This window comes from Haliaeetus leucocephalus, unplaced genomic scaffold (genome assembly GCF_000737465.1).
Source record: "Haliaeetus leucocephalus isolate CR32 unplaced genomic scaffold, Haliaeetus_leucocephalus-4.0 Scaffold0, whole genome shotgun sequence".
NCBI lineage: Eukaryota > Metazoa > Chordata > Aves > Accipitriformes > Accipitridae > Haliaeetus > Haliaeetus leucocephalus.
The window spans coordinates 9669783-9682401 of record NW_010972436.1 but is presented as its reverse complement, the minus strand read 5'-3'; positions in this window follow the sequence as shown (position 1 = coordinate 9682401).

Here is a 12619-nt window from a genome sequence, read left to right as displayed (position 1 = left end):
CTGGAGTACTGTAAACATGAACCATTATAGTTAAAATGGAAAAACAACATTTAAAGTATTTTTTTCCTCTGAATAAAATGTTTTCATCTTTTCCAGGATGACATGCGCTTAAAAAGTCTCTTTACACTTAATAAAGCTTCCAGAAATGTAAATATACATTTAAAATAACTTAGTAATTTTGCTACTGCCTCCTTACAACTGAAAAAAATAAAACAAAATATAGGATTGAAAAAAAAGCCAGCAGCCAGTTAGTCCTTTCTTCAAACAACTGGTATCTTCACTGCTTCAGTGACTTGGAAAATTGTGAAGCTATCTAGCTGAACCTCTGTACGACTTGTTTACAGACCAGTTGCATTTTAGGCTCTTCTAGTATTTAGATTGAATTTCACTTGCCTTTATATCAGTAGAGCCAAATACTGATGTCTTCTTAAATAATTAGATGAAGTCTTTTGAAGACAATATTGTAAATTACTTTCCCATTCATTAGATGAGAGATACTCACAATCTTCATTCCAACTTAGACCTTTTTTTGCCTGAGAATTTCCTTTTTCCAGTGTCAGAATTGCTCATTGTTAAAGGTCACTGTAAATTTTGCAAGGCAGGATCCTGCCTCTGCCTAGTTTTTCTTTCCTGTGCCGTCAGACTCTTGTCCTGCTGATGGTGCTCTTTGCTCTCCTCTGGTGTGGTCTAGGTCCTCTGCTGGCTCACTCATAGCAGAAAACCACATGAAATCCAAACGAAAATCCCTCCCACATAAAGCTGCGTGGATGTTCAGACACAGTTAACATGGAGAAACCACCTAATCAAATCATTGGGTTGAAAGGTACTTCAAAAGGTTGCCCAGACCCAAGTTCTTGACTCAAGGCAGGATCAGTATTATCTGTATCATTCTTGATACAAATTTAAAACCATAGAACAATTTAGGTTGGAATGGACCTCAGGGGATCACCTCATTCAGCCTCTCACCTGACGTGGGCTAACGTCTGCACTGGCTAACCTACTTTTAATGCCCAGCAAAGACAGAAACTCTATCACCCCCCCCGCTTCCCATACAGTTTATTCCACAGCTTTACTGTCCCCAGTAAAATTTTTTCTTAACATCTAACCTGGATTTAATTAATTAATAATAAAATAAAAAGTTTATGACCTTTTCTGTCTTGGTCCAAGAAAAACCTTTTGACAGGAGAGGAAAAAAATCTGTTTTCCATGCTATAAGGACAGCCAGCTCCACACAACGTAGCCCAAAGCTTGCCAGGCTTAGACCTTTCTTAATCTGCTGTAGTCGTGAGGGCTGGATACGAGCTGAGTTCTTGTTATCATTAGCTCTCATTGTTTTGTAACAAATATGTTCTAATTTCACATGTACTTTTGTGCTGGACCTTTCCATTATTCTTTATTAACAATATCGCTGTATATTTTAGCTCTGTAAGTTACATTTGATTATTATTATTATTTTGGGGATTAAGTTACCTAAAAGGAATGTGCGGTTTGTGTTTCAGGCAGTTTGGTAGGTTAGCAGAAGGTCTTGACTTACATTTGGAACAGTTTGCAGGTTAGTTGATAATGGCAAAAAAGAATAAAGAGAAATTTCACATGACAGTTATTACGTGTAATTATGAGGATATACTTGACAAATTTTGGTATAATTTGAAAACCTGACAGCTTGTGGGTTTTCTGATCTATCATTAGTTAAGTGGATTATTTTACAACCGTAACTCACATGCAGCTGAGTTCTTTCCTTAACGATTTTTCATATTTTCTTCCTTTCCAGGATCATGAAGAACTTTTCAGAGTATTTTAAGTGTTAGAAAAATTGTACCTAGTAAGAGCAGTATATTTGAATTGAAAACAAATTAAATGCAACAAACTTTTGAGTACAGATTTCCTCTTCTTTTTTTTTTCTTGCCATTATGCTTGCAGTTGAATTGTGATTTTATTTTTTCTTCTAAAAATAAGGTTGTGATTTCTTACTGAGTGGGACTGCAGAATATTAAGTAATATGCTGGATCCATCATAGCAGTCACCCTCCCACTGCAGAGGCACTCGGAAGTTACGAGGGGGAGCACAAAGGCTTGAGTTAAAAATACCTTATGGACTAAGTGACTGATTTGGTGCTAAGACAATCTTGATGTTGGAGCTGGCCATACTATCTATACCAGTTTAGATACACACAAGCACAATTTCAGTTTTGCTTATGAGGAAAGTTTTCTGATAGGATATAACATTTGATCTGCAGTGCAATCCTGCCTTATATAACTGGATTTATGGAGAGTAGATGTACTGTAGTTAGACAGAGCAGTTATCTGGAATGATATTTACACATTGACCTCAATATTTACCCCAGTTGGAATATAGGCTGAACAAAGGAAATCAACCAATGCCAGTCTAGAAAAGGCTACAAAAGATGGCAATCTTTTCTTTTGCTTAACATCTGAAAAGCTGGGTATAGTAGGTGTCATGGCCCTAAGTATGTGGACGGAGGCACCATTTCTAAATGATAATTGGTGGAGCATGTATTTACTATGCCAAAGAAGTGTAAATGCCATGTTGACATTTTCCTCTTTAAGTAATTTGATAACAACAAAGTGGGGAAGTTTACTTCTATCTGTGTTTTGTTTGAAAATTTTCCCATAGTACAATTTCCAGGGTGTTCCACTATTTAATAAGCTTTCTGCGAGCATGAAGAATTTGTTTTTACTAAGAATCTCTTTGAAAGCTGCCTTGGAGTGGTTAACACCTATTTATCAGGATTTTATGGATAAACAGTTCTAAAGTTTAATTCAGTATAATTCTATCTGAAATGGCCCCCAGAAATCCAGCCTGTCTTTCATCGAAGAGTTAACTATGATGAAGAGAAAGATAATAGCTATGCATAAAATTGTCTCAGTAGCTTCCTGTCCACTTGCACCAACTGGTGCTGTGAAAGGAGCTTACAACATTTAAAACTGATGTGTGGTGCCAGCACGTAACCAACTACACTGTTTTCTGTTTATGCTGAAACTCCTCCTTAGTGTAAATTAAATAGTCTATTGTATTTAAACTCTAATCTAGCACACACAGATGTTAGTGGGAGTCTTTCAGTTGGTTTCAACATGTGTTGGATCAAGCCCAAGCAGACTAGCAAACTTTGTCAACATTTCTTTGGTCTGAAGACTTTCCTCTGGAGGGAGTCTTCGGCTGGTGTCCCCAGACACATTCAACCTCTACATCTACATTCCTGGGCACAACAGCTGTCCTACAAGCCCTTGCTGAACAGAAGGCAAGGCCCTTATAACTCTCGCCTCACTTGTTTGCCTCTGATTTGTGATTCTCCATAAAGAAAGACGGAGAGAGTCCTATCTGATATTTGTCACTATTTATTGCTATCTCTCAGCAGAGGGACTGAAGGCAGAAAATCAGGTTCAGCCTGGCTTAGGCGGCTGCAAGGCTCTCATCCTTCTCTAGCTCTATTTTTAAGTTAGGAGTGCACGTGGGCCTGTGATAGAGATGGGGGGGTAATTAAGCTGGATGGGAACATGTGTTTAAATCAGGTTGTGGTAGGAGGATGGAGAGCTAAAAGGATTCCCTCCTGCTTGCCCCAGATGATGCCATCCTGGAAAACCTGGTGGCTCTGAACTGTGTTTCTCTGGGCCATGTAGCACACAGGAGCTTCTAAAGAAAAAAATGAGATCAGGTGCACCAGTGCATGTGGTCAGGGGCAGCAGGGCATGCCACCATGCTGTCATCCCGGACTGACGCTGCTGGTTGTGAGACAGATGTGAGTTGGTGGCCACTGGTGGGTTTGTACCTAATTAATATTGTCAGAGCAAGGCCCTGGCATGGGGGAGCTGGAAAACTGGGGGAGATCAGGTGCTGTAGCCACACTAGTTAATCTGGGAAGCTCTCTTAGAAAGATTGGGGTGGTTATTTCAGGGCTGCGATGCCAATCCTTCATAAGAGTTCTCTGCTCTGTGGCAGGGGATGAGGATGCTGCTGGCTGACGTGCTGCCTCATACAATTGCTGCTGCTGGTATGGGTAGCGCTGGCTGCCTGATGAGTCACACTGGCAGGGACTCCGAAAACCAAATCCTCTGGAGTTTTCCCCTCCTTGCCTTGATGCACCAAGTAGGTCACTCTCATGATAATGTGAAACGTACTCTGCCGCCAAGCCAACACGGACAGTCAGACTATTTGGTCTGCAGCGTACAGCAGGGAATGGGCGGACACAGTAAAATCATTAGGGCTTTTATAATGCGAATGAAATAAATGAAGCATTCTGTATAATGTAACTTCATAATAATTCCCTCTCTGGCATGTTCCAAAACTGTACCCTTCACACCACAACACAATCGCTGCTTGCCCTGATGTAACTTTAGAACCATTTAACAATGCTGTTTTCCTTTATTTATGGTTCAGGAGTCAAAGGAAAATTAACTGGTATCTCTGCAGCGTACCAATATTTGTGCTCTGCTTAATGCTCCACATAATAATTGCCTTTTCTAAGATAACATTTAAGATAATTCATAGAAAGCTGTCAAGCAAAAATGAGAACTTCACATTGAAAATCCTCAATTACCTGTTAGAAAATTTAATTTATGTGAAATGTTGCCCTCCATTTACTTGAGACTGAACTTAATGTGCTAGCTGTAATTCTAAAGTTAGAAGGAAAAGAACTTGTCTCTTTTTGAAGTTCCTCTTTGTTGTGTGTATGCCTTTGTACCATAGCTAAAAAAAAGCTCCACCAAAATGCAATGTTACTGAGAATCTTACTCAGGGTCTAGAGTATTCGGATGAATTTCTGGCTGGACAGTTACTATGGTTTTGTTTCTTCTCTTCTAATTTTTTATTAATGAGCAAGTGCAGAGATCTGGTGAAAAGAAAGGCACTTGTATCCTTTTCATGACAGTGGCATTGGGCCTGCTATTCCCTATGTTGTCTAACGCAGAGAGCAAAGAAATAAAAAGAATAGATTCAGACTAAAAAGATGATACAGATTTTATAAAGTGCCTGTATGTACAACACAATTTCTATGCATAGCATAACCTTATCAGTTAAAATCAAGTCAAGATGTTTAAAAAACTTCTAATGGATTATTAATTTTCTAATGCAGTTATATTTAATTTAAAATGGACAAACAGAAGATTAAATTGTGTATTTCCCCATCACAGGCTCATATAATCCCATATCATGGTTCGGTACTTAGGAAGATAGTTCAAATTAGACTTTGTTCTGGGCCCAGTAAAGAAGCCTGTGAAAATGTACACCAAAGGATGTCAGAGAGAAGACACTTTGCTTCCAAGTTGTTATCCCTGACTTTTCAATGAAAGCAGCAGTGCACCAAGCCATAAATGGTGCCCTTCAGGTCACCAGAGATCCATACGGTGGTGAGGGTGAGGGCTGGGTCTCTGCCTTGGCCTTTTGTTCCCAACCTTTCATTCCTTTGAAGCTCTGTTGTTAAAAATTCAGATATAAGGCAGAACTCACAGCCACATCCTTAAAAGTGTCTGAGCTGAGCTTAAAGTGAGATGGGCTTTGCTATAAACTTACTGTTTGTTTTGCTTTTAGCAGTATATCTCCAGGTATGTTGAGGAAGGTGAATTTTCCTGTCTCTTATTCTATTAGCATATTCTGCAAGCTTGGGACCAGAAACGGTGCTGCAGAAGCCAATGTTGTTGTTGTTGTTGCTGGGAGAAGACTATCCCCAGTCATTGTCTTGCTGACCTTCAAGCCTGTAACACATCTAAACTGTGGTTTTTTTCATTTGTTTATTTATAGGTTATAATTTTAAAAGTTTGTAAGACTTTATTTATAGCCTTGGAGCTCATAGTCTCTACGTTCAAAACAGAAAACTTCAAAAGTAACATAAATTGGAAAAATGCTAATGTGGAACTATGAAGAGATTTTACTTTGTACTTTCTGGAAAGGGATTTTGCTAATATTTCCAGGAATTCCCCGGCATCCATCCTTCTTTTCAGCAACGCAGCCATGCTGCACTGCGCCTCCTCCTCCTCCTCTTTTGCTCCCTGAAGCCCCACAGTAGCTGCAGCTGTTTGGCAGGCTGCAGACTGGGCCATCCAGCTGTGCCTGGCATGTGGGGTTAGAGAATGGGAGAGGAGCCATGGCACAGTGTTGCAAATGAGTGTGATACAGGTCAAGCTGCAGGGGAGGTAGGTTGGGAGCTAAATGTGTGAGACTCCCTCTCAATGTGTGAGATTTGACACGTCTACACTGTGAAGACTGTAATTTTAAAATCTTGCTAGGAGGGTTGGAAATACAGTTTCCTCTGAAACCCAGAGTCAGGCTTGTTAATGATTCTGTATCTTTATTACAAGAGGCTGTTTCTTTTGGCAATGGAGGGAGCGTATTCCCTATGATACTTCCAGGCCATCTACAGAGTAAGCATATTTAGTTACTCTGAACTGGTCACGTAACCTTTTAAAACATTAAATTCAAGAATCCGGTCCAATCACAGCCCAACCCTTCCTGTATTTCACTATGTCGTTCAGTTTAAAATAGGAAACCTTATTTTAAAAAGCTTTATAGACCAAGTTCCATCTACACGAACTGTTTATTTAGGCAGGAAGCTACTCAACTACTATTTCTGGAAATAATGGGAAAGTCGTTGCATACACAACAGTATGAATAATGCCATTGTTGTCCTTTTATTCAAACCTACCAGAACCCTCTCATTAGGTTTTAAAATTCAGTTTAGAACCCTAATTCTATCTCTAAATTCCTATTTTGTTCTCAGGCTAAACATAGGCCAGTAAACAATATCCAGAACTAACAAATAATCTTTTAGTTCCATTTCATCTTCATAAGCAAAACCAAGTAGCTTTATACTTTTAATCAACACAGCAAACAAAAAGTGATAGCCATTAAAACAGAATGAATAACTAACATTCTGTCCTTCCATACACTGACAGTCCAGCACGGGGCCTTTTGCCTGGACTGTGTTGGATTGGTTGTCTGTGGTGTAAGTTTTTGAAAATCTCTTTGGATTGGGATTAAGCAACTAGCTTTGATTCTTGACACAGGGTAGTAGAGTTGACTGAAGACAATCTTCTCCTTCAGCTTCTCCAAGAGCTCTGATGATGGCTTTTCATTCCTGTATCAATTACTTGTTCATGAGATTTAGTTCCTGTATGAAATAAAATATAGACACTTTTTATCTCCCCTAATCCTTATTTCTTCTTAATTTGCTTTTATTCCTGCAAAACATGGTAGGAATCTCTAATTCTGACTAGAAAGAGAGGAAAAACAGAGCTGGAAAAAAAATCCCAACACATTCAATGCAATATAAATAAAATAAAAAGGTTTGCTCCATTTATGTGGCTGGAACATCCTCTGAGCTGTAACTGGATTGAAAAATTACAGAGACTGTAACAGAGAGAAGGGAATAATAATAATAAAAAAAAGACTACTAATAATGTATATTTATTCTAAGCACTGTCACTGAATATGGAAATTCAATTTGAAGGCTTCCAGACTTCAGACTACTTTCTATGCAAACACTGTTTTGGGTTCTGCGACTTCCTCACCTTGGTCTGCAAACGAAATGATAGACTGAATGGTTGAACTGAGGCACTGGGACCAGAGTAGCTCTGGCAGTGAGGAACACAGCTCTTGCTGTGCTCTGCCTGCACCTGTTTGCATTGCTCATTCCTCTCAAACTATACACATGCAAGTTTAATGTGAAGGGTGCACAGGCATGCCAACTTCTGATGTTAGAATATGTCACTGAACCATTGACTGTTTCTATGTTCCCAAATCACTTGAAAACACAATTCACAAAATATTGGATGTATGGTTACAGCTTCCTAGTTGTGCTCATTTGCCTTCATCTCTAGATATGCCTGCTAAAAAAGCTAACAGTCAAGCATGTCCTGCCAAATTCTCAAAACACCCTGCCTATTGCTATCCACAGAACTCTACCTGCTTTGTGGACCTGAATTATAGTGTGTTTGCTTCACTGATGCCAGCTGCTTTTTCTGAAACACATACATATGGACACAGGTAATAAGATTTGCACCTGAATGAAGTTTTCAATCTGCTTTTTTCTCATAAATCAGCTATTCTAGGTTCAAACAAAACCAAATGAGCTAGGTAACAACCTTCTGTTCAGCATAATCCAAGTAATCGGCCCATTTTTACTAAGCTTTATTACAGTTACCTTTTGTCTTCAGTAAAGCATGAAGACAAAATCTTTCTGTTTTTTTTTTCCTTCATAATTTGAAGAGAAATTATCATCCAGGTATCCTGGAAGACCTGTTAATAAGGAAAATCCTGACCCCATGTATAAAGTAATAGAAACCTCCACTGCAACATTAACACTAAGAGATTAAAAGCCCCTTCTTCTGGACAATTCCATAGTCATGATGACTCTTCATAACTACTTTTTTATATATTTGTTAAGCATATAGCTATTGTGGGATGCAGTATTCAATTTGCATGCTTTTCGAGTGAAGAAAGGAGATCCTAAGAACAGAAAACACTGCTGGTGATGGACTAACCATTTTTGTTCTAGTATTTCCTTACTCTATTAGATTAATCTGAGTAGCTAAAGATTGAGTAATTCTGAAAACACATATTGAGATTCCACTGCAGTGTTGTTTGGATCGTATTACAGAAAATAATAAAGTCTAACCATTCCTGGTTTTGTTCTGGTTTTGGTAGGAAAACTCCAACTTTTGGTTTTAGCTTTTCCACAGCTGAAGTTGAAAACTTACCTCTACCGACCCTTGCATACTAAGAGTATAAATTACTCTTTCACAGTGGAGAATTCAAAAGCACATTTCCCTAACAGCACCCTGGGTAGTTCTAAACAAGGTCATATTAAAGTTGCATTGTTCCTATTTGAAATGTAACTATGCAGTTTCTTTTTTTATGTGGTTAAATGTAAGCTCAAACAGTAGGGGTCAAAAATTGACTGGCAACTCCTGTGCCAAACAATATCGGTTTAATGTTTTCCCTTCCTACATAATTTAGGACAGCCACAGAATTTCACAAAACCTCTTTCAGTATTATTTATCTGTGTTGCAGTACTGCTCGGAGGCTTCATCTGCAATTCTCCATGCAGTGCCTTAACCATGAGATCATCCATCCACTTAAATATGATATAATACGTATCATCTGCTGGAGCTTATACACAAATGTTATGAGCTGGCTATAGCAGTAAGATAGTATTTTAAGTACATTACCTTAATTTGTCAGTTATCCCACCTTTTATACCTGTATAAAGAACAGATCAGATATGAAAAATCAGTGAAATATACCAAACATTATTTTTACAACAGTCCTTTGGAATATAAGAACATTCTGTCATATTCCAGAAAAATGACAAATTGATGACACTGCAAGTGGGGCATCAGCTGTTAATCGGGGCATACTACATTCAACATTTTTTTTTTGTTCACAGAATGTAATTAAATGAATACATACCCGAATGAAAGAAAACCACATTCTTTGCTGTGAAAAAGATAGATCACTATGCCTACATGAACTCCTATTTTGTCCAATAGGGCTTTATACATCCATAACATTGTGAGCAGACTCCATTTGTAGAAATTTGGGTGAAAAGACAATGCCTTCATGTGATCACAGAAGGCAGTAAACACTTTCTCTGAGCTTTTATGTATGGCCTGGGAAATGCATGGTGACCTGCAAGACAGAAGCCTTTGCTTTCTTGTTATGCTTAGATGTTCACTTGATGGCTCCAACAGGTCTTAACACCAGTCATGGGAGATGGGTTATAAGGAGCTTATTTTGTGGGAAGTTCCCAAGAAAACTTTTAGAAGAACTAGATTTAAAACTGAGATCCCTATTACCACAGAAACAATCCTCTACAGGTCATCTCTTCCAAGATGTTGTCAATTCACTTCCAATAACATAGGGTAACCTTCTAGTTTAATAGTTTTTTGAAACGTTTCTGTCTCAGGTAAAATTCAGTATCAACATGTGAAAACATCTATCACCATAATTTTTTTTTTCTGCAGCACACATTTACATGTTTATCACCCAAATGAACTGAAAGGAGCACTGAAAACCTTCCTCTCAAACAAACATAAAATGCAATTGGTGATGGTATTGCCCCATAGATATAGGAACTTTAGTAATCACCATTTCACCTAGTCATAACATTTCTCATGCTGTAACACTGCTGCCCCAGAAGGTCTTTCTCACTTGGACCACTGTAGGCATGCTGAAAAAAGCATCTATTTGCAAGTGTTGCTGATTTGCCTTGCTCAGCTAAATACCCACTTTTCAATCATCTAGGCTAGATAAACAGCCCTGAAATGCACCAGATGAGGTAAGTATAATAGCTTAAAATCTTGGGATGCCACTTATAACTTGCCAACACACACCAGTTGGGAATCAGTGCTGGACCCCTTCTAGAGGTCCACCACATACTACAGTCTCCATGCTTGTGGCAACAGTTCTTTAGGCAGAGGTCTTTGTCCTTCTGTGCTCTGTAGTCTTTGGTTTACACTGTCCTAGTCAGTGACATAGCAGGGTGGGTGTATTTTGCTTTGCTGGACTTTACCATTGCATCATTACCCACTCAGAAAAAGGAAAGAATACTCATGAGTAACATTTCACTGCTTTCTCACAAACAATCATGGGTGAAGTAGATTTTTCTCTCCCACTGGTTTGTATAGAGCAAAAGAACCTGCTTTTCATTACAGTAGCGCTAGAAAAAAGTTGTGGATGATAAGGGAAGAGCTCTGTGCTGTGGAAATGAAGACTGTAATTCAGACGCTATTTTTCCCCCCTTGTGGAGAAAAGTAATAAAAGTTAATAAAAGGATCCTGAAATAATGATAAATATTGGAATGCTTTCATACTGCCACAACACTTAATTTAGATACAACTGCAGGTATTCCTATTGATTTTACTATTCCATTTTTAGTGTTGATATTTTGGTTAATAAAAGTTTTCCCTTCATGAATAAGGTGGGAGATTTCATTGTAGCATTGAGACTGAGAGTAACATCCAAACGATTTTTGCCTGCGTGCTGAGGAGAAGGCTCTGAATGTAATTTTAATAATCTGGAACTTCCAGGAATGAAGCCTCCAACTCAAAGATTTCATATTAGCTGTTTGGGGAAGCTGTATGCCTCTATTTCTGATGAGCTCCAGAGCTCTTTCACCCATAAGCCATCAGGTTGCATCTAAGCTAAGAGAGAATTAAGTCAGCCTTTTTTTCCATATAAGTAACATTCACTGCCTTCTATCTGAGATTAATTTAGCTGGGTCTCCATCCCAGTTCCTACTACAGACTTGCTACTCCACTACACTCTGTAGCCTTTGCAGAACAGAGATTGCTCACCTATGTCTTGGGCCTAATTCAACTCAGATGTGATCTTAGATGGATCTGCAAATGACAGTTCCTGCAGAAAACATTGAGTTACCATGTATTCCAGTTTCCTTTAACAACATACTCGGATGCCTAGCATTCAGAGTTCCTTGAATAAAAGCCATTGCTCACCGCCAGTCAGACCGTCCAACAGAAAGTGTAAAGTAATCTGTACAGCACAGAGGTAGCAGATGATGAGACTCATTGCATCTGCACTGCAGGGTGCGTATGCACCTATTTCTGTCTGGGAGATCTTAGACTGAGGCCAAATTGGTCTTCAGGTATTTGTGCAAAATGATCATGCTATTGTCAGTGATGAAGAGTGAGAAGACATATCTTAAATTCCAGACCAAAACTAACCTGGTTAGCAACAACAGTAAAAAAAATCTGATTCAAGATTTTTGAGAACTACAAATCGCTAGCACTGGCCCTGAAATGGACCAGCCTGCAGATTGCAGGAAAGAAATGGAGCTGGTCAGCAGTTTGTCTATTTGCTACTGCACTGTGACAGACAAAGCAGACAATAAGCATTTACAAGACTGCCTGCAAATCTGCTTTCCTGTTGCTTGCAGCACAGCCAGCATCTCAACGTTACGAGTTTCATTGCGTAGCAGATGTTTATGTCTAGATGAGGCAGAAGCTCTACAACTTCCGTCATGTAATATTTAAAGCCTGATTAGGTATTTCTCATTTAATCACATATATTATTAATTTCAACGAAATTACTGTTTCTCCCCACGCCTTTAAACAGCCAGTGCATAAAAGTTGGGTTGCTAAGGCAGAATTATAGCCAAGTGTTCCAGTTTAGCTGACTGCATTCTGATTACTTCATAATGCCCAAGTATGTGCAGAATTTGTCCTTGCTGTGCGCCACACAGAGTGCTGCGCTACTGAAAAACACCCAACCAAACCCTCAGGAAAGGCTGCGCTGCACTGGCTTAAGTGCTTTCCTCAGCGTGGTTTATATTCCAGGTAGCGAAGCAAGTCCACAGCCAAGGAAAAATGCATGACTTCTTGGTGCACCGTGCCCACAGCACTAATGAGCAAGTCAAAAACGAATGGCAACAGCCTGCTCTGAGGAGCTGAATTCACCATTCTGGCTGAGAATCGACTGCCCCGCGGGACCGCTGGTGTGCCCCGGAGAGGCTCAGCCTCGGAAAGGCTGCAGCACCGAGTAGGATGCGGGATGCGAAGCTGGAGGAACGCACAGACGTTCCTCACCCCGCTCACGGGCACCGCGGGGCTGCGCGTCGAGCCTGCGTGAGGCTGAGGCCCCGCACCGCCGG